This window comes from Pelodiscus sinensis, chromosome 3 (genome assembly GCF_049634645.1).
Source record: "Pelodiscus sinensis isolate JC-2024 chromosome 3, ASM4963464v1, whole genome shotgun sequence".
Taxonomy (NCBI): Eukaryota; Metazoa; Chordata; order Testudines; family Trionychidae; genus Pelodiscus; species Pelodiscus sinensis.
Genome location: NC_134713.1, coordinates 156,884,085 through 156,903,248, shown reverse-complemented (window position 1 = coordinate 156,903,248; position 19,164 = coordinate 156,884,085). Strand labels below are relative to the sequence as shown.

At 49.3% G+C, this 19,164-nt stretch overlaps 1 protein-coding gene and 1 long non-coding RNA gene across 6 annotated transcripts in view; one reads left to right on the top strand and one right to left on the bottom strand.

Moving 5' to 3' along the window:
• EPHX1 (epoxide hydrolase 1) overlaps nt 1–13,155 on the bottom strand; it is a 70,217-nt gene extending 57,062 nt beyond the window's left edge. For 3 of the 5 annotated variants that reach the window (XM_075925294.1, XM_075925297.1, XM_075925293.1), the window contains exons 1-2: nt 12,998–13,155; nt 11,737–11,812 (exon numbers count right to left, since the gene is read on the bottom strand). The gene's annotated coding sequence lies outside the window, so the exon portion shown is untranslated. Of the gene's footprint in view, nt 1–11,736; nt 11,815–12,997 lie in introns of all 5 variants that reach the window. The other 2 variants (XM_075925296.1, XM_075925295.1) reach the window with 2 other exon arrangements.
• The window catches only part of LOC142828032 (uncharacterized), an 88,692-nt gene continuing 82,143 nt past the window's right edge, over nt 12,616–19,164 (top strand). Inside the window, exon 1 of the long non-coding RNA XR_012902949.1 lies at nt 12,616–12,993. This is a non-coding gene — a long non-coding RNA (uncharacterized LOC142828032). The remainder of the gene's footprint in view (nt 12,994–19,164) is intronic.

Here is a 19,164-nt window from a genome sequence, read left to right as displayed (position 1 = left end):
GTTCGAACTAGGGGGGGGAATGTAGTCATACGGAGTTGCAAATGAAGCTCGGGATTTGAATTTCCCGGGCTTCATTTACATGAAGCCGGCCGGCGCCACTTTTAAATGCCAGCTAGTTCGGACTGCATGCCGTGCGGCTTCCTATCTGAACTAGCTGTACGCCTCGTGGAAAGTGGATACAAAACTGTTTAGGATAGTCAAGACAGAAGCAGACTGTGAGGAACTCCAAGAAGATCTCACCAAACTGAGTGATTGGGCAACAAAATGGCAAATGAAATTTAATGTGGATAAGTGTAAAGTAATGCACATTGGGGAAAAATAACCCCAACTATACGTACAGTATAATGTAGGATAATTTGGCTATGACAAATCAGGAAAGAGATCTTGGAGTTCTCGTGGACAGTTCTCTGAAAACTTCCACGCAGTATGCAGCGGCGGTCAAAAAGGCAAATAGGATGCTAGGAATTATTAGGAAAGGGATAGAAAATAAGACTAGAATATCTTACTGCCCCTGTATAAAACTATGGTACGCCCACATCTTAAATACTGTGTACAGATGTGGTCTCCTCACCTCAAAAAAGATATTTTGGCCTTGGAAAGGGTTCAGAAAAGGGCAACTAAAATGATTAGGGGTTTGGAACGGGTCCCATATAAGGAGAGGTTAAAGCGACTGGGACTTTTCAGTTTAGAAAAGAGGAGACTGAGGGGGGATATGATAGAGGTATATAAAATCATGAGTGGTGTGGAGAGGGCCGATAAAGAAAAGTTATTTATTAGTTCCCTAAATAGAAGAACTAGAGGACACCAAATGAAATTAATGGGTAGCAGGTTTAAAACTAATAAAAGAAAGTTCTTCTTCACACAGCGTGTAGTCAACCTGTGGAACTCCTTGCCAGAGGAGGCTGTGAAGGCTAGGACTATAATAGAGTTTAAAGAGAAGCTAGATAATTTCATGGAGGTTAGGTCCATAAAAGGCTATTAGCCAGGGGATAAAATGGTGTCCTTGGCCTTTGTTTGTCAGAGGCTGGAGAGAGATGGCAGGAGACAAATCGCTTGATCATTGTCTTCGTTCCACCCTCTCTGAGGCACCTGGTGCTGGCCACTGTCGGCAGACAGGATACTGGGCTAGAGGGACCTTTGGTCTGACCCAGTACGGACGTTCTTATGTTCTTAATATCTGGCTTGTGTGATAGATGCTTGTTCTGTTTTGCTCAGCCCTATGTGAGGATCAAAAGACACAACTTTGCCGAGGACCGGAAGAAGAATTCCTTAAGTTTTTGAACGGCCAGAGAGGCAGTAACTACGAAGTACTACAACTGGTCAGGGATTCATTATGCTTCTACTGTGAGGCTAAGACAAACTTGTGAACAATGTATATACCTTTGTGTGAGGCTTTTATCGTGATCCGTGCAGGTGGGGATTTTACTGAAACATGTAAAGCTCATGATTCTTTCAAACAAAGAATGTCATGACACTTTCAATTAATGGTTAATAATACACCAAGTTAAACACTGCGAATAGTTAAAAAAAAACAAACCAAACACTCTATTGAATAAACATAACACAATTCAAAGTTAAAAGTGCAAAATTTAAAATGCTGAGTGTACATATGTGTGTTTAAAGCTGCAGATTTGTGTATGTGAGAGGAGTCAAAAATGTTCTTCACATTTTGGGGTGTTGGATGGCAACAGAAAGGCCTGCCCCTTGCAGCTGAAGGAGTTAAGGCATTTTTTCTAGTATCTGATGACCTTCAGATTGCTTGGTACTATGGAACACTGAGGGGAGGGCTTGTTCTGTGAAGTTGATGGCAAAGGTTGTATCCTGTATGCAGTTATTAGGAGGAGAGAGCTGCAGGACAGGTTGGGGTGGTGTTCTTGAACTTGGTGCCATTATGTTCTCCAGCAGTGGTGCTTACCTCTTCATCATCCTCAGCAGCTATGCCTATAAGACCCTAGCCATTTCCTTGTTCCCTCTCCCCTCTTTATCATGCTTAAGAAATCTTTCCTCCTTTTTTTTTTTTTTATACTCTCTTGCAGGGATGCAGACATAAGGTCAACACACATGTCATCTCTTGACCTCTTTTTCTTATATAGATTGGCCTGTCATTGGCCTCTTGGTTCACTTCCTACTAATGTGTTAGGTGCTACAGGGAGATGAGAGAGCTCAAACTGGTCACTGTCCATATCACAGCCTCTGTGCCAACAATAATACGATGTTATTGTTTTTCTGTAGTTTTGGAATTCCGTTCCTATAGGCTCTTCCCAGTTGTGGATGAACTTGGCAATGGTCTTTAAACTTCTTCCCCATGTGCACAGAACCCTTGCAACTGCAATGAGAGTGTGTTGGTTGGCAGGTGAGATCATTCTTGATGCAGCTGGGGAAGATGTTTGATAAATGCCCATGTAGGCTGCAGGTGAGTGGGACAGGCATGTATAGCCAGTAGGCACAAGCTATTAGTTGCATATGTATCTCTGCAGGTTAATGGGACCTGGTTGGGGGCAACAGAGGCAGGCTAATAATTGCATATGCACCTCTGCAGGCTGTCCTTACTTTGAGAAGGATGCTACCCTTAGGTGTGTTGCCAAAAGGCAAAAAAGGCTTCTGTTCAAAAAGGCAATTGACAAACTGGGAAAATATGCTATGATGTTGTTTTCCAAGATAGTGCCCCCATCACTGGTAAAGGAGTGGAAGGGAACCACAAACTATATGGGCAGTACCAAGAGAACTGGACTGCCATACAATCTGTGTCAAATTAGCATAATTTTAACATCAGCAGATCAGCATAAAATGCACTGCCAAATAAAATAGAATTTTGCAATAATGCAAAGAGGAGAGGGGGGACCTCAACATCTCTTTACTTTCTGAAATGTCTGTTTAGCCTGAGTTTTGTAACCTTATAATGACTCAAGTTCCCTTAAGGCTTAAGCCATGGGAATTAAATGAAACTGCGAGCCAAAAAAACCGTTCTAGTGCTTTTTCTTTCTTGTATCTGCCATTACAATAAGCCAGGGGTTCCCAAACTTTTTGACACGGGGACCAGTAAATCCATTCACAAGCTTTTGGAGGACTGGTAACATTCATTTGCATATTCAATAAGCAAATGATGAATATTCAAATAAGTTGTTTTTGGCCTCCCAAAGCCCCCAGTGCCAGCATTATCCAAAGCTTTTTATACAGTCACCCACAATATTTCCAGAAAGTTAAGGGAATATGGATTGGATAAATGGACTGTAAGATGGATAGAAAGCTGGCTAGATCAGGGTTTCCCAAACTTTTTACTTTAGTTGGAACCCATTTTTTTTTTCAGTACTGTCTTTTGCAGCCCAAAAATATAAACGCATATAAAAAAAAGAATGGAAAAATGAATAAATTTTCAGTGTTTCACCCGGCTGCATCCTCCACCCAGCCTGGGCCAGAGCTTGGGGGACCTGGCGCCACATTAGCACTTCAGGAGGTGGGAGCAGGAGCAGACTGGAGGTAGGGTATCTGGTTAAGAGGGAGGGTGCAAGGAAGGGTAGGTTGCCAGGTGTCCGGTTTTGTACTGGACAGTCTGGTTTTTGAAGGTTTTGTCTGGGAAAGAAATTGAGAAATTACCAGACACATAAAATGCCTGGTATTTTCTAATTAGGTATGTTTTATTATAATTAGGTGTATTAGTCCTTAGCTGCCTCGCTGGTAGATGTGCTCATGCTGTCTGAGTGTGTCTACCTGCCAGGCAGTTCGCAACTACTCCAGGGAGGCAATGTGGGGGGAGGTAGGGGTGGGGGAGGAGGCGGCAAAATGGAAACCTTGGCCAGACTCACTTGTCTGCCAGGGTCTGCATGTGCCCAGGTCAGTCCCGCCCTCCCCCTTTCTCTTCCCGATCTCCCCAGTCCAGCCCTGCTGCCCCCGTCCAGCCCTGCTTCCAGCGGCTGGTTCCTCCCACCCCCCACCAATCTCCCCCGGTCAGCCCCGCCCCCCACAAGCCCCGCTGCCCCTGTTCTCCCATCCTCTCCCTCCCCCCGTGCAGCCCTGGTTCCGCCACCTGCTCTCTCCGATCTCCGCCACCAGACAGCTCCACTGCCCCCAACCCTGCTTCTACCACCCGCCCTCCCCCCATCTCTGCGGGAAAGCCCCGCTGCCCCCAACCCTGCTTCCACCGCCTGCCCACATGCCTGGATCTCCACAGGACAGCCCCAGTCCTGCTTTCGCCGCCCGCCCGCCCAGATCTCTGCGGGACAGACCCGTCGTTCCCAGCCCTGCTTTGGCTGCCCGCCCGCCCGGCTCTCCACCGGAACAGCCCCACTGCCTCCAACACTGCTTCCTGGCGGCCGGTTCCTCCCCCACTCCTCCCAGCCCCCCCACTCTGCTCCCTTCCCCTGCCCCTCCCAGCAGCCATGCTGAGGCCTGGTATTTTTTTTCCTGCGGCCTGATATCGGGCCGCTGCCCATAGTTTGGGAAACACTGCAATAAGCATTTCTTCCATTCAATGGCTCTCATTTTTTAACCCATATAGTGCTGCCACCTTAAATGGGGACGAGGGTCAAGTCAGGAGGGAGGGAGAACAATAAGCACTGTGGAAGAAGAATGTGGGGGTGGAACCTGGTAAGTTTCTGCTGGGGATTGTGTGTTTTGGAAATAAATGATACAGAATTTTTAAACTTTCTGAAGCAGCTCCTATTACAAGCAAAAAGATCCAGGGTTTAAAAGCTAATGATGTTGACAGATGGTAGATCAACATGGCGGAGCCCTGAAAATACCGTGAGCTAAGTGGTTTAAATCTCCTGGTCCAGTTGTATTGTAATACAGCAAATAATACTTACTAGAAGAGATGCCACTCTACCCCTGGTTAGGTCTCCAATTGTGTTTCAGGTTGGTCCTCTGCCTACGTTTAAGGGTCCTCCTGATCACCAGTACTGTGTTTACCTCAGGGTTCAGGGGTTAAGCAAGTTGATTCCAAAATGCAAGATCTTTTCAATCTTCTCCACCTTGGCAACCCGGCCAGCATCTATTGGGGTGTTCTCAGTAGAGTTCACTATGTTCCATGTTTCAGAGGTGGTCTTTGCCAAACAATATGATCCAGCTCATCACAGTAGCTGCCAATTCATGAGAGCGCAAACAGGGTCCTTATTTTGACCCCAACATTCCTAAAACACAGAGTTCCTTTACCTCATGGCAGCATCAGATCAAGTCCTGGGAATGCCCCCTCTTTTGTTCTGATAGGCACTTGAAGACATGTGCACTCAGTGACTGCTCTTTACACCTCTCCACAGAGGACAATGAAGTCCAAGACCTCAACCTGGGGCTACACAGAAACATGAGGCACAGTTGCTAAATAATCATGTCCATGGGCTGGAATCTTGTACAGCCATGCATAGCTGCATGCCACCATTTAAACAGGGAAGTGACAGTCATGTCTACATGACTTCAGAACAGTAGAGGGCACACAGGTAAACAGACAAGCTGACCCAGGTAGTCAACAAAGCAGTTTGGGAAATCAGCTGAAGAACTGTCAGATATAGAACAGTTGTTTCAGGATGAGGACACATCCACACCTACTTTGTTCTGAGTAAACTCATCCTATACCTCAGTATACCCACTTACATAGGGAGCATATTAACAATTGGTTAACACATCAGATGACTGGCGACAAAAAATTGTGTGTGTAGGTGCAAACCACTTTATCATAAAATAGTTCAACTTAACCCACCACTTTTAATGTAGACAAATCCTTATATACTACAGCTATGTCTAGACTACATCCCTCTTTCGAAAGAGGGATATAAATTAGTCATATCGAAATTGCAAATTAAGCTGGGATTTGAATTTTCCATGCTTTATTTGCATAATTGTGTCACGGCGTTCTTTCGAAAAATGCTATTTCAAAAGTGAAACCATGGTCTAGATGCAGTTCTTTTGAAAAGAAAAGCCGTGACAGAAAGATCCTGTAAACCTCATTTTTTGAGTACAGAATCTTTCAAAAAAGGCTCTTCTTTTAGAAAGAACCACATCTAGATGGCGGTTTCACTTTTGAAATAGCGTTTTTCAAAAGAATGCTGTCACACAATTATGCAAACGAAGCACAGAAAATTCAAATCCCGGCTTCATTTGAAATTTTGATGTGTCTAATTTATATCCCTCTTTTGAAAGAGGGATGTAGTTTAGACGTACCCTAAGGAAAAAAATAGGTCTCCTTGCTTTTTGAATACTAAGGAGCAGTGCAGTGCAGAACACCCAGGCTAGGTCTACACTACAGAGTTTTTTTTTGGAAAAAAGGCCGTTTTTCCGAAAAATTCAATTTAGTCCACGCTGCAATCATGTTCTTTTGAAAGAAAATTGAAAGAACATAGGGGTTTTTCTGGCATTGATAATACTCCTCCTATGAGGAAGAACCTTTTTCTGAAAGAGCTCTTTCAGAAAAAGGTGTGTGTGGACGGGTAAAAGTGAGTTCTTTCGGAAGAGGAGGAAAGAGGAAAAAACACAGGTGCCCTAGTGGCCACTCCATCCATAGTAATTACATTTTAAATGTGAGATAGCGTCCATTCAGTGTGGACGCTCTCCTTCGAAAAAGCAGATCGCTTTTTCGATGCACTTTGGCAGTGTGTACGCTCTCTGTCGGAAGACGTTTTTTCAGAAGATCTCTTCTGGAAAAGCTTCTTCCAAAAGAAGCCTGCAGTCTAGACACAGCCTCAGTGTACAGCGGCAGTTAAAAAAGCAAATAGAATGTTAGGAATAATTAAAAAAAGGATAGAGAATAAGATACACAATATCTTAATGCCTCTATATAAAACCATGGTATGCCCACATCTTGAATACTGTGGACAGATGTGGTCTCCTCATCTCAAAAAAGATATATTGGCATTGGAAAAGGTTCAGAAAAGCACAACAAAAATTATTAGGGGTTTAGAACATGAAGAAAGATTAAAAAGACACAAACTTTTCAGCTTAGAAAAGAGGAGACTAAGGGGGGATATGATAGAGATCTATAAAATCATAACTGGTGTGGGAAAAGTAAATAAGGAAAAGTTATTTGCATATTTCCACCATATAAGAACTAGGGGTCAGCAAATGAAATTAATAGGTAGCAGGTTTAAACCAAACAGAAGGAAATTTTTCAGCACACAGTCAACCTGTGGAACTCCTTGCCAGAGAATGTGGTGAAGGCTAGGACTTTAACAGGGTTCAAAAAAGAGCTAAATAGATTCATGGAGGTTAGGTCCATCAATGGCTATTAGCCAGGATGGGTAGGAATGGTGTCCCTAGCCTCTGTTTCCCCAAAGGTGGGTGACAGGAGAGGGATCACTTAAGGATTACATGTTGTGTTCCCTCGCTCTGGGGTATCTGGTATTGGCAACTATCGGCAGACAGATACTGGACTAGATGGACCATTGGTCTTACCCAGTATGGCAGTTCTTATGTTCCTTATGAGCAGCTTGAGACAGAAACTGTCTTTTCCAGTTCTACCCTGCACTCTCAGTCTGAAAATCCACTGCAAGGAAGGGAGTGGTGTTATTGGAGTGAGGCCTAAAGGGTTTGGTTTATATCTGCAGATACATATTTCCTGACCCAGCATTAAATAACTACACAACCATCTCACACTCAGATTACTCCTATTTTGGGCCTAAATACTGTTTGTTAGGGAGAGAGAGATGCCAATCAAAATATGACTGTGTATAATAATATTGCTTTTGTAGCCAAATAGAATATAGTTCCAGAATGTACCCCATGAAGAATGATCTCATCTGCATGATTTCATGCAGGCCGAACTGCATGAAAGTATGAGAGTAAAGAACGGCCTATTTCACTACCACTACACAATTAATCATCGACATCCCCGAGTGTTGTAATTGTATGCCAACAGCAGCAAAGTCAAAATTAAAGCTGAGTTCCAATACAACCAGCCAGACTTTAGGATTCTGTCTTATTCTTTTCAGTTTGTTCAGTTATGCAATAAAATATGGTCATTAGACCTTGAGAGAATAAAATCTTTTCTCTCTGATATGCTTTCTCAACAAGGGACACCGTATTTGAATGGGTACCCATCACACATTTCAGGCTTGGCAAATGGCCCATGAGACAAAAAGTTCAACACTTTATCTCCATTTAGAATCTATTTAAAACACAACCAGTTTGCTGTCCCCAACTTAAGAGACTATGGGTATGTCTAGATTACATGCCTCTGCCGACAGAGGCGTGTAAATTAGACATAGCAACAAAGTCAGTGAAGCGGGGATTTAAATATCCCCCACTTCATTAGAATAAAAATGGCTGCCATGCTGTGCAGGCTCAGCTGTTTGGCGGCACAAAGTGGCAGTCAAGACGTGGATTGGTCGGCAAGGGAAGCCTTTGTTGCACGAGGCATAAGGGATCGGTCGGCAAAAGCTTCCCTTGCCAACCAATCCGCATCTTGACTGCCGCTTTGTGCCGCCAAACAGCTGAGCCGGCACAGCGTGGCAGCCATTTTTATTCTAATGAAGTGGGGGATATTTAAATCCCTGCTTCATTGATTATGTCGGTATGTCTAATTTACATGCCTCTGTCGGCAGAGGCATGTAGTATAGACATACCCTATGTGTTGAGAAGCACTCTGCAAAGGATTCTAACTTTTTTATTCTGTCTGAACAAAACAAACAAACAAACAAAAAAGGACAACACTTCAGGGGATGCCAAATAATTATTACAAATAAGCAATAATAAATGCTATCAGGAATATGGACAGCTTGAGCGGAACATGCTAGGAATGTTAGCAACTAAATGACTAGGCTTATCGGGTAGAGTCACTACTTGACTATTTGCTTCCCCCCTTTGCTGCCTCTGTATCAGGCAGCAAGAGAGGGGTGAGCAGGAGCCAGTGCTGGGGCAAGCCAGCTTAAAAGATGGCTTTCCCCAGTCTCCATGGTGTGGTGGGGGAGCAGGGGAGGCAGAGGTGCAGCGGTTTGGGTCCTGGACTGCTATACCTCTGCTTTTTAAATGTAATAGGAGGCAGGCAGCTCTTACTACATTTAAAAGGCAGAGCTTCAGTACGGGTAGCTCTGGGACCCGGCGTGAGCCAGGACTAAGCAGTCCTGGCTCATGCTGGATCCTGGACCACTGCACCTCTGCCTTTAAAATGTAGTAAGAGTTGCTTGGCTCCTGCACCTGCGCACCTGGCTCCTACTACATTTAAACTGCAGAGCCGCAGTGAGGGTAGCTCCTGGATCCTGCCTCCCCTTATTGACTAATCGTGTTGTCGATGCAAATTGTATTGACTACACAATTAGTTACCCACTTCTTAACATCCTTAGAACATGCAGTTACAAGAAGCAAAGCTTTGTTATATGGTAGAAGTGGATTAAGAGACAGAAATGTACAAGACTGTGTTTGTCTCCGCTTCATATTCCCCTATAGAACTAAGCAATGGGGCCTTGCAGAAAAGTGTGATAATACATAAGATTGCACAGAAAAACTCCAGAGAGTTGTCTAGGAAACCATCATGGAGGTACTCGCTAATCCTCTGTGGAAGGTTCCTTGGCAGACAGAGTCATCCCTAGGAGGTCTGACACCCTGTGCAGCCTGAGCACCTACACCCTTCCCTGCCCCCGTGAGGTGGGTGCACTCAAAGGCTGCAGGGGAGTGCAGGGAGGGACACCGTGGAGGAGTGCAGGGAGGCAGCAGAGATCAAGCCCTCCTCCCCACACATCAGTGGCAGTGGAAAGTGGAATGACACAATCCCAGCCTACTCTGCCAGTTCCCAGCTATATCACTCGGGGAAGAGGCTTGAGAGGCATGATCAGCAGCACAGCATTCATAACACTGATTGTAAAACTAGAGAGCAGTGCAGGATCTATGCTCAAGCAAATATAGTCGGTGCATAGTTTACAAGGACTGTTGAAAAATGGTGCAAAATGTAGTCAGAAGCCCATGGAATGAACAGCATCATGGGATGTCAAGATGTCATCCATGATGCACTGTAATCCACTCCCTATTCCCACAACTCCTAGCTGCAGAAGGTGGCAAGTTGCACAGTGGGATAGCTACCCACAGTACACTGCTCTCTCTGTCAGTGTTAAAGAAACAACTGTGTTTGTGCTCCACCTACACCAGTGGTCCCCAACCTTTTGAGATTGTCGGGTGCCAGGGGGTGTGGCCGTTCGCCTGCCGGGTGCCAGGGGGCGGGGACACTTGCGTGCCCGGGGGCGGCCCCTCCCCATAGCCGCATGCCCGGGGGCGGCCCCCCCCATAGCGGCATGCCCGGGGGCGGCCCCCCCCATAGCCACATGCCTGGGGGCGGCCCCCCCCATAGCCGCATGCCCGGGGCTGGAGCCCCCCCATAGCCACGCGCCCGGGGCCGGCGCTCCTCCCCCCCCAAGTGCCGCGTCCCCCCCGCAAGCGCCGCGCGCCCGGGGCCAGCGCTTCTCCCCCCCCCCGCAAGCACTGCGCGCCCGAGGCCGGCGCTTCCCCCCCCCCGCAAGCGCCGCGCGCCCGAGGCCGGCGCTTCCCCCCGCAAGCGCCGCGCGCCGACACTCCCCGCAAGTGCCGCGCCATGTGCCCGGGGCCAGGCCAGCCCCGAGCACCTGGCGGGCACATGCAAATGCCCCCGCGGGCGCCATGGCGCCCTCGGGCACCGTGTTGGGGACCACGGACCTACACAAAGAGCTTTCTGTGAATAGGCACAAGCAATATAATTATAGCAGTTTATGATTGTTGGTGTTATTTGTGTCAATAATCCCCACATTGTTTACATTATTAACATCCTCCTCACTGGCAATTGAAAAAAAGTACTCTCTTCCCCCACAAATGGCACCCAGATCTTATGGGCACCTAGCTTGATTTAAATTGCATGTGCTGTATTTTGGCTTTTTTCTTGTAGGATGGGGAAGAGGCAGAGATGGAAATAGTGGGACTCATGGAGGAGCGCTGTAGTAGAAGGTGGAACAACATAGCATCACATCTGGTCCTTTCCTGTCTATATAATTAAGGCTGAAAATGATGCTTTTCCTTCATACTTAGGGTGAGCCTTTCTGAGAGGTTCTTCATCCTAGGCCAGGGTGACCAAACTTTCTGGGCTTCTGAGCTGCATACAACAATCTTCAGAAGTTTGAGAGCCATGACACACTTACCCAGGGCTGGAGATCAGAGCTTCAGCCCTGTGGGAGGGAGGCATCTTACAGGGCTTGGAGCATCAGCCCCACTTCTGCTAAAGCCCTGAGTCATCCTTTCCCTGCAGGGACAAAGCCCTGAGCCTGATGGATAGAAGCCTCTACATCACCAACCCACTGTAAGACAGAAGGTCTCAAGCTTCTCTCTCCACGCACCTCAGGTCTGGTAGATGGAGAATAGGTGGGGAGGAAAGGGGAGTTCCACGAGCTGCAGTTTGGCCACCCCTGTCCTGGGCTAAAGAAAATTATATCACACATAATAAAAATCTTTAAAAATATTTCAGATTTCTATTCCTAGGGACAGATCTCTAATTAAACTAATTCAGGGTAGTTCTTCTAAAAGTCATCACCAAGTTCTGATGTCTCTTCTTCTGTTTCTGTTTGGATCCAGAGCCCTTTTCTGCACAGAGACAGCAGCAGAATGTTAGGAATTCATTCTCACTTACTAAAGGGCTAGTAAGAAGTGAAGAAAAATGTTAGCCAAGGTCACAGGGAAGCTAATATTCAAGTGGCAACTCTCTAGCAATAATAAAAAAGGCACTTTTGTAACTTAATCTGCACACAATACACAAAAGAAATAAAATGAATCTCAGTAAAATTACTGTACTTTGCTACTTACTGATCTCTGTGTGCTCAAATAATTCTCATCAAAGGCTAGAAGAAACTGGATTCAGCTTGGATCTTTTTCTGTGACCCTCAAAACAAAACAGAAGAGAAAGTAAAAGTTGTAGTTGTAAGGAGGGAGGCTAGTGAAGTACCAAATCTCTGGAAATTTCCAATGAAGCTGCTCACATGCATACATTGGAGAGCTAAAGTTGGTCTTTATTGCCCATGAATGGGAGTATGATTACAAGATGTCACTCACTATAAAAAAAAGTAAATGTTTACAAAATGTGAGACTAACGGAAACAACATCATCATAGCTTTCTCTAGAGATGAGTCTTCAGGGGAAAGTTTAATGCATTCCATTGCAGTATTCACGACCAAAACACTGACTATTGTGATAAATGCATAAAAACATGAAAGTGCTGTTGACAAGAAAATAAAAGTGAGAGTGACCCATTTTTTTAGTGTCTAAACTGAGGAAATATGAAGTAAATTAAATATTTAAAATTATGTTTTAATGACTGAAAGTGGCCAGAGCAGAGTCCAGCATGATGACCATTATGCTCAAAGCTCGTTGGAAAACATTTTCCACCCCACAGAAATAGTCAGTATTTTAAAAAAGCCATTACGAATTATGACAAAATGGTAACGTTTCAAAAATGTTTACAACATTTTAAAAAAAAAACCCACGTTTAGTGTCACATCTCATTTTGACACATCTGAAATGTTTCAGCTTCAACCCTTTGCGATGTTATAGAATATCAACACGGGACAGTGCTACATTGCTGAAAGTCTTATTCCGTTGTTTAAAATGTAGAAACCAATATCATTTGGGGGGGGGGGGGAAATCCCGTTTCATTTTGGTCTCGCGCTAACAGCCCGTTCAGCAATGACAGACTCTGATGGTGCCGCCGCCGGAGGCAGAGTTACGGTAACAGCTCTGCAAAGCCAAGCTTTTGATTCGAATTGTACTCGTGTTGATTCGTGCCCTTCTCGGCAATACCCAACAGCAGGGCACTTCCAGGCGGGCCGGAGGAGCGCAGGGCCTTTCTCAGGAGGATTAAATCAGACCGCGGCGTGTGCCCAGATTCCCAGCCCCGTGGCAGCGCCAGCAACAGGTCTCAGCCCTGCCCCACACCCCTCGCGCGCAGGGCGGCCCGGGGCAGGCGAGCTGGCCCGTCGGTCGGAGCAGGACACCCCCGCTCCGCGCGCCGCGGCTAAGGGGCCAGTGCCCGAGGGACAGGAGCTTCGCGGCACGTAGAGGCTGCAGGTACCTGCGAGCCGCGCGGGCCTGGCGGGGGCGGGTCCGTCCCTGGGTCTGTGGCGCGGGCCTGGCGCTGCGAGCTGCGCTCCGCTCTGTTGCGGCGCGGGGGAAGGGGCAGCCCAGAGCGCCGGGCGGGGCCGGACTTAGCCCGCTGGGCCCGCCCGGGCAAAGGGAGGGCAGGTCACACGCCCCGCCCGCCGCCTGAGAAGAGTTGCGGGGGGAGTGGCCGCAGTGACGGGGTGAGGGGGCCCGGTTTCCCGCCGACAGGCTGAGGCTGGGGGGTCCCGCCGGGATCCCCGCCCGACCTGGCACGTGCCCTGCCTAGCGGGAGCCTGAGAGATGGCGGGACGCGGCGCGCGGGGGAAGCGCCCAGCGCCCGTGGAGGGGACTGAGTAGCCCACACGCCGCAGGGCAGGACCCTTAGAAATGCCAGTAATAATAGCAACTCGCCCAGCCAAGCCCAGCCCTCGCAAGGCCCAAGGGAAGAGCAGTTTGTTTTCTTCAGTGGACTTGCTGGCCAGGCGTGGTTCGAAAACAGTGCTCGTCCTCCAGCCTCCATTGCAATAGCCCCTGCTTCTTACCTAGGGCTTTTCAACAGCACCGCTCAGAGCACTTCATAGGGGCGCATCTGTCCTTCCCCATCACTGTGCCCATCGCACAGCCCAGGAAGGCACAGAGCTGCTGAATGACTTGATAAGGAAACAAAGAGGGAGCAAGGGAGCCGCAGGGGCTGCCCTAGACTAGCTGCCAGCAACTGGCGCCCTAGGCGAACCATGCAATCGGCGCCCCCCTCCCATCCTCAAGGGCAGATACGACTCAGGGTTTTGGTTCTGTGCTGCGGAGAGGGGGACTGGGGATGGAGTTCTGGGGTTGGGGGCCAGAGGGTTGGGGGCTTGGGACCAGAGGGTTGAGGATGGAGTTAGAGTTCTGGGGCTGGGGGTCGGGGGGATGGAGTTGGAGTTCTGAGGCTGGGGACGGGGGGAGGGGGGGCTGGGAGCCGGGGGGGCTGGGGATGGAGTTCGGGGGCTGGGGAGAGGGAACAGGGTGCCAGTCAGGGAAGAAATTCCCCTGCACCCGCCTCCTCCCAAGATTCCCCCCCCCCCGCTTTCCTCCTCCCCTGGGGCCAACCCCCCCTCCCGCGGGGCAACTCCCCCATGTTCCTCCTCCCCCGGGGCCGACCCCCCCCCGTGGGGAAACCCCTCCCCCTGCCTTCTCCCCCGGGGCCAACCCTCCCCCTCCTGCGGGGCAGAGGAAACCCCCACATTCCTCCTCCCCCGGGGCTGACCCCCCCCCACAACACAGGAAACCCCCCCCCTGCGTTCCTCCTCCCCCGGGGATGACCCCCCCACGGGGTGACCCCCCCCCCCGCGTTCCTTCTCCTCCGGGGCCGATCCTCCCCCTCCCGCGGGACAACGTCCCCCCCCCACGCGTTCCTCCTCCCCCTGAACTCCCTCCCCGCAGCACAGGGGAACCCCCCCCTCCCGTGCGCTGCCTGTCCCAGGACTTACTCCCCTCCTGTCCACAGGGAAGCCGTGCTCCAGGTAAGGCACAGGAAATGGAAGGGGCAGGGTTTGGAATTTGGCGCCCCATGCAACTTGGCACCCTAGGCGGCTGCCTAGTTTGCCTATAGGCACAGGCTGCCCCTGATGAGCCCTTGGAAAATTTAGCACATTAGCAGCACTTAAATCACTTTGCAAACAAAGCAGTGTTTGTCAACATAGGGGTCACAGAACAGGTTTTGGGTTTGCAGGAGGGAGTAGGAAGCAGGACAATTGTCTGAGGCCTCATAATGCTAATGTGTATGTTTCGGTCCCCTCTGCCCAGGGCTTAAACCTGAACCCCACCATGCTTTTAAATCCAAAGCTTGTGGCCCACATGAAAAGGTTGAGAAACACTGTTCTGAAGGAATGTACTTTAAAAATACAGAATTTTATGTCCTGCAGTGCCTTAATGTTGTGAGATTATTAGGACTTTTATATTAATCCTTACCCAGGTCTATTTACTGGTAGATATTTAAGAGCAATGAGTACAGAGTAAATTCTCATACATCACGAGAGATAAGGCAGATAACAGACCTATATCCAGAACAGAAGAAATGTGAATGAAAGTGAAGGAGTATGCAGTTCACTGAGAAACATGGGCATGCAAATACTACAGACCTCTCTGGTCTGGCACCCCGGGAACCTGACCAGTCCCAAATGAGGGAATTTGTTGTACCAGATGAAGTCCCCTGCTACAAGCTGCCCCTGCCCTGCTATTGGGACTGCTGTGGCTGCCACATGCCCAGCCCAGCTCAGCTATTGGGATTGCCATGGCTGCCTTGTCTCTAGCCCTACTACCATGGTTGCTGTGACTGCCATGTGCCCAGCCCTACTACTGGGGATGCTGCAGCCCCTGCTGCGCTACCGGGGTTCCAGTGCCGGTCCCAGCGCCAGTCCCCTTGCCACTGACAGGGGCTCTCAGCCAGGACTGCCTGGTCCAGAAACACCCATGATCCTGCTGGACCACAGATGTTGCCGGATGAGGGAGTCCCCGTTTTGGGATGTTCGACCTGTAGTGTAATAAAAGCCAAAAAAAGAAAGAAAACATGAGCAACTACAGTAGAAGACTTTGGGGACAGTAAATGAAGGAGAGAAAACTGTAGATGACTTAGTAAAAAACCCCAGTCTCACTGGAAAATGTGCTAAGTCAGAGACTTTTAAATGTCAAGGGGAAAAAGGGGTATTAAGCAGGTAATATAACTCACTGGTCAAATTTGAACCTTTGACCTTGAGCAATAAAGCCAGCTAGCTCTCAGCCTGGGCTGTAGAGCTCCCTTGTTCTTATCGCTCACTGTAAGTGGTCTAAGTGTCACTACATGGGACAGTGAAGCTCTCTAGGACTACATCTACACTGCAGAGTTTTTGTGCAAAAACAGCTGGTTTTGCATAAGAACTGGCGGAGCGTCCACACCAGAAGTGCATTTTTGCACAAGAAAAAGTATAGTAGATCGTCAGAAGACAGAGCTTTTTTGCACAAGAGTTATTCCTCTTTCTAGGAGGAATAAGCCTTTTTGTGCAAGAGCTCTTGTGCAAAAAGGTGTGTGGATGGACAGCGAGTTTCTTGTGCAAGAGCGTCCATGGCAGTGTGGACGTTGTCTTGTGTAAAAGCACATCTCTTGCACAAAAGCACATGGCAGTGTGGAGCCACTCTTGCGCAAGAACTTTTTGTGGAAGATCTCTTCTGCAAAAAGTTATTGCGCAAGAAGCCTGCAGTGTAGATGTAGCCCCAATGTATTGGTTCAGTTACACAATGAGATAGATGCAGAGAATGATGGTATGGCCACAGCAGAGACGATTACAGGGCTATCTGTGCAAGTGCAAAGAATTCTGATAAACCAGAGAAGGGAAAAAAATTGATTAAATGGAATTATAAATGTTAGACATCTGCTTCTATCTTCTGGGAATAGTGAGAGTGGTTTAGAAAAGCCCAAACACTAAGACTAGGGCTACGTCTAGACTGGCCCCTAATTCTGGAAAAGTCATGCAAAGCAGGTAAGTCAGAATAGGGAAATCCACGGGGGATTTAAATATCCCCCGCGGGATTTAAATAAACATGTCTGCCGCTTTTTTTCTGGCTTGGGGAAAAGCCGGAAAAAAGCGTCTAGACTGGCGCAATCCTCCGGAATAAAGCCCTTTTCCGGAGGATCTCTTATTCCTACTCTTATTCCTACTTGAAAGAAAAACTTTTCCGTTAAAAGCATTTGCGGAAAATCATGCCAGTCTAGACGTAGCCCCTCTGTCTACATTAATGGCTTCCAGGAACTATTTCTGGAGAAAACTATTAGTGCACTTTATTTGTCCCCTGTATCCACTCTGCTTGCAGAGAGCTTATTTAAATCTGGCACTAGCTCTAGTCTGTGGGCTTTTCCTGTATGCAAATAACCGTCAATTAAAGTGGTTTCCAAACTATGGGTTGCAACCCAGTACAGGGTCTTGAAATGTGAAGCACTGGGTCTCATTACTGCAGGATGATCAGTTGACTAGCAGGAGTGCTAAGGCAGGCTGCTTACCTGCCCTGGAACTGTAGACTGCTCTGTATCCCAGAAGTGGATGGCAGCATGCCTGACTCCTAGGTGGAGAAGGGGCAAGCACACAGGGCTCTGCTCACTGCCACTGCTTCAACCACTAGCTCCACACTCCCATTGGCTGGGGACCTGATGCTGTTTCTGGGGCGCTGCATGATCTGTAGCATGATAGCACCCCCCACTGCACCTCTGACTGGGACCTGCTCAAGGTAAGCTCCTCCTGTTCCAGCCCTGACCCTCTCCAAAGCTCTCATCCTCAGCCCTGGATACCACACTAGTCAAATTATGTTGGGTCACACACATCAACAATTTTCTTCAAGTGGGTCATGAGAAAAAAAAGTTTGGAAACCACTGCTCTAAGAGATGAGAGTCTTAGTGCAAACTACTCTAACACCACTATGTTGTTCTAGTACTTGTGGCAAACTTCATAGGTACTTCCAGTGATCTTATAGACACAGCAGTTTTCCAACTTTTTGTACTGGTGAACTCTTCCACACAGCAAGGATTTGATTGTTTCGGTCTTCACTGAGAAGTCTGGAGGTGTGCCTAACGTAGTGAATACAAGCAGAGAGAGGGTAAGTTTAGAAGATAGGATACACAAAGAACAGGTTAAAAATCACTTAGGAAAGTTAGATGTCAGCAAGTCACCAGGTCCTGATGAAATGCATCCCAGGATACAGGCAGTCCCCGGATTACGTACAAGATAGGGACCGTAGGTTTGTTCTTAAATTGAATCTGTATGCAAGTCGGAACTGGCGTCAGCCGCTGCTGAAACTGATCAGTTTCAACCGCGGCTGAATCTGGATGCCAGTTCTGACTTACATACAGATTCAACTTAAGAAACCCAGGTGTCCCCAAGTCAGCTGCTGCTGAAACTGATCAGCGGCTGATTCCAGGAAGCCTGGGGCAGAGAAACTCTGCCTGGAGCTTCCCGTAGTCAGCTGCTGATCAGTTTCAGCAGAGGCTGACTTGGGGATGCCTGGGGCAGAGCAGCTGGGGTGCTGCTGGGTTGCTCCAGTAGCGCGGCTCCTCGGCTCTACTGGAGCAACCCAGCAGCACCCCAGCTGCTCTGCCCCAGGCGTCCTGATTCAGCCGCTGCTGAAACTGACCAGCAGCGGCTGAATCAGGACGCCTGGGGCAGAGCAGCTGGGGTGCTGCCGGGTTGGTCCGGAGCAACGCTGCGGGACCAACCCGGCAGCCCCCAACTGCTCTACCCCAGGGGTAGGCAAGAAAAGCCTGGTCTGCTGGGGGGGGGGGGGCACTAGCTGCTCCGCGGCTTTGCTCCTGTCCCCCTGGTCTGCTGGGGGGGTCCAGCAAAGCCGCTGGACCCCCCCAGCAGACCAGGGACACCAGAGCAAAGCCACCGCCTGGGCGGCTTTGTTCGTTTGCCCGGGAGCAAAGCCGCCCAGGCAGCGGCTTTGCTCGAATGTCCCTAGTCTGCTGGGGGGGGGGTGTCCAGTGGCTTTGCTGGACCCCCCCAGCAGACCAGGGGGACAGGAGCAAAGCCACCCAGGCAGCGGGACTCCCCCCGCCTGGGCGGCTTTGCTCGGGTGTCCCTGGTCTGCTGGGGGGGGGTCCAGCGGCTTTGCTGGACCCCCCCAGCAGACCAGGGGGACAGGAGCAAAGCCGCCCAGGCGGGGGGAGTCCCACTGCCTAGGTGGCTTTGCTCTGGGGCAAACGAGCAAAGCCGCCCAGGCAGCGGGACTCCCCCCGCCTGGGCAGCTTTGCTCTGGTGTCCCTGGTCTGATGGGGGGGTCCAGCAAAGCCGCTGGACCCCGCCAGCAGACCAGGGGGACAGGAGCAAAACCGCCCAGGCAGGGGAGTCCCGCTGCCTGGGCGGCTTTGCTCCGGGGCAAACGAGCAAAGCCGCCCAGGCGGCAGGACTCCCTCCGCCTGGGCGGCTTTGCTCCTGTCCCCCTGGTCTGCTGGGGGGGTCCAGAGGCTTTTCTGCCCCCCCCCCAGCAGACCAGGGGGACAGGAGCAAAACCGCCCAGGCGGGAGGAGTCCCGCTGCCTGGGCGGCTTTGCTCCGGGGCAAACGAGCAAAGCCGCCCAGGCAGCAGGACTCCCGCCGCCTGGGCGGCTTTGCTCGGGTGTCCCTGGTCTGCTTGG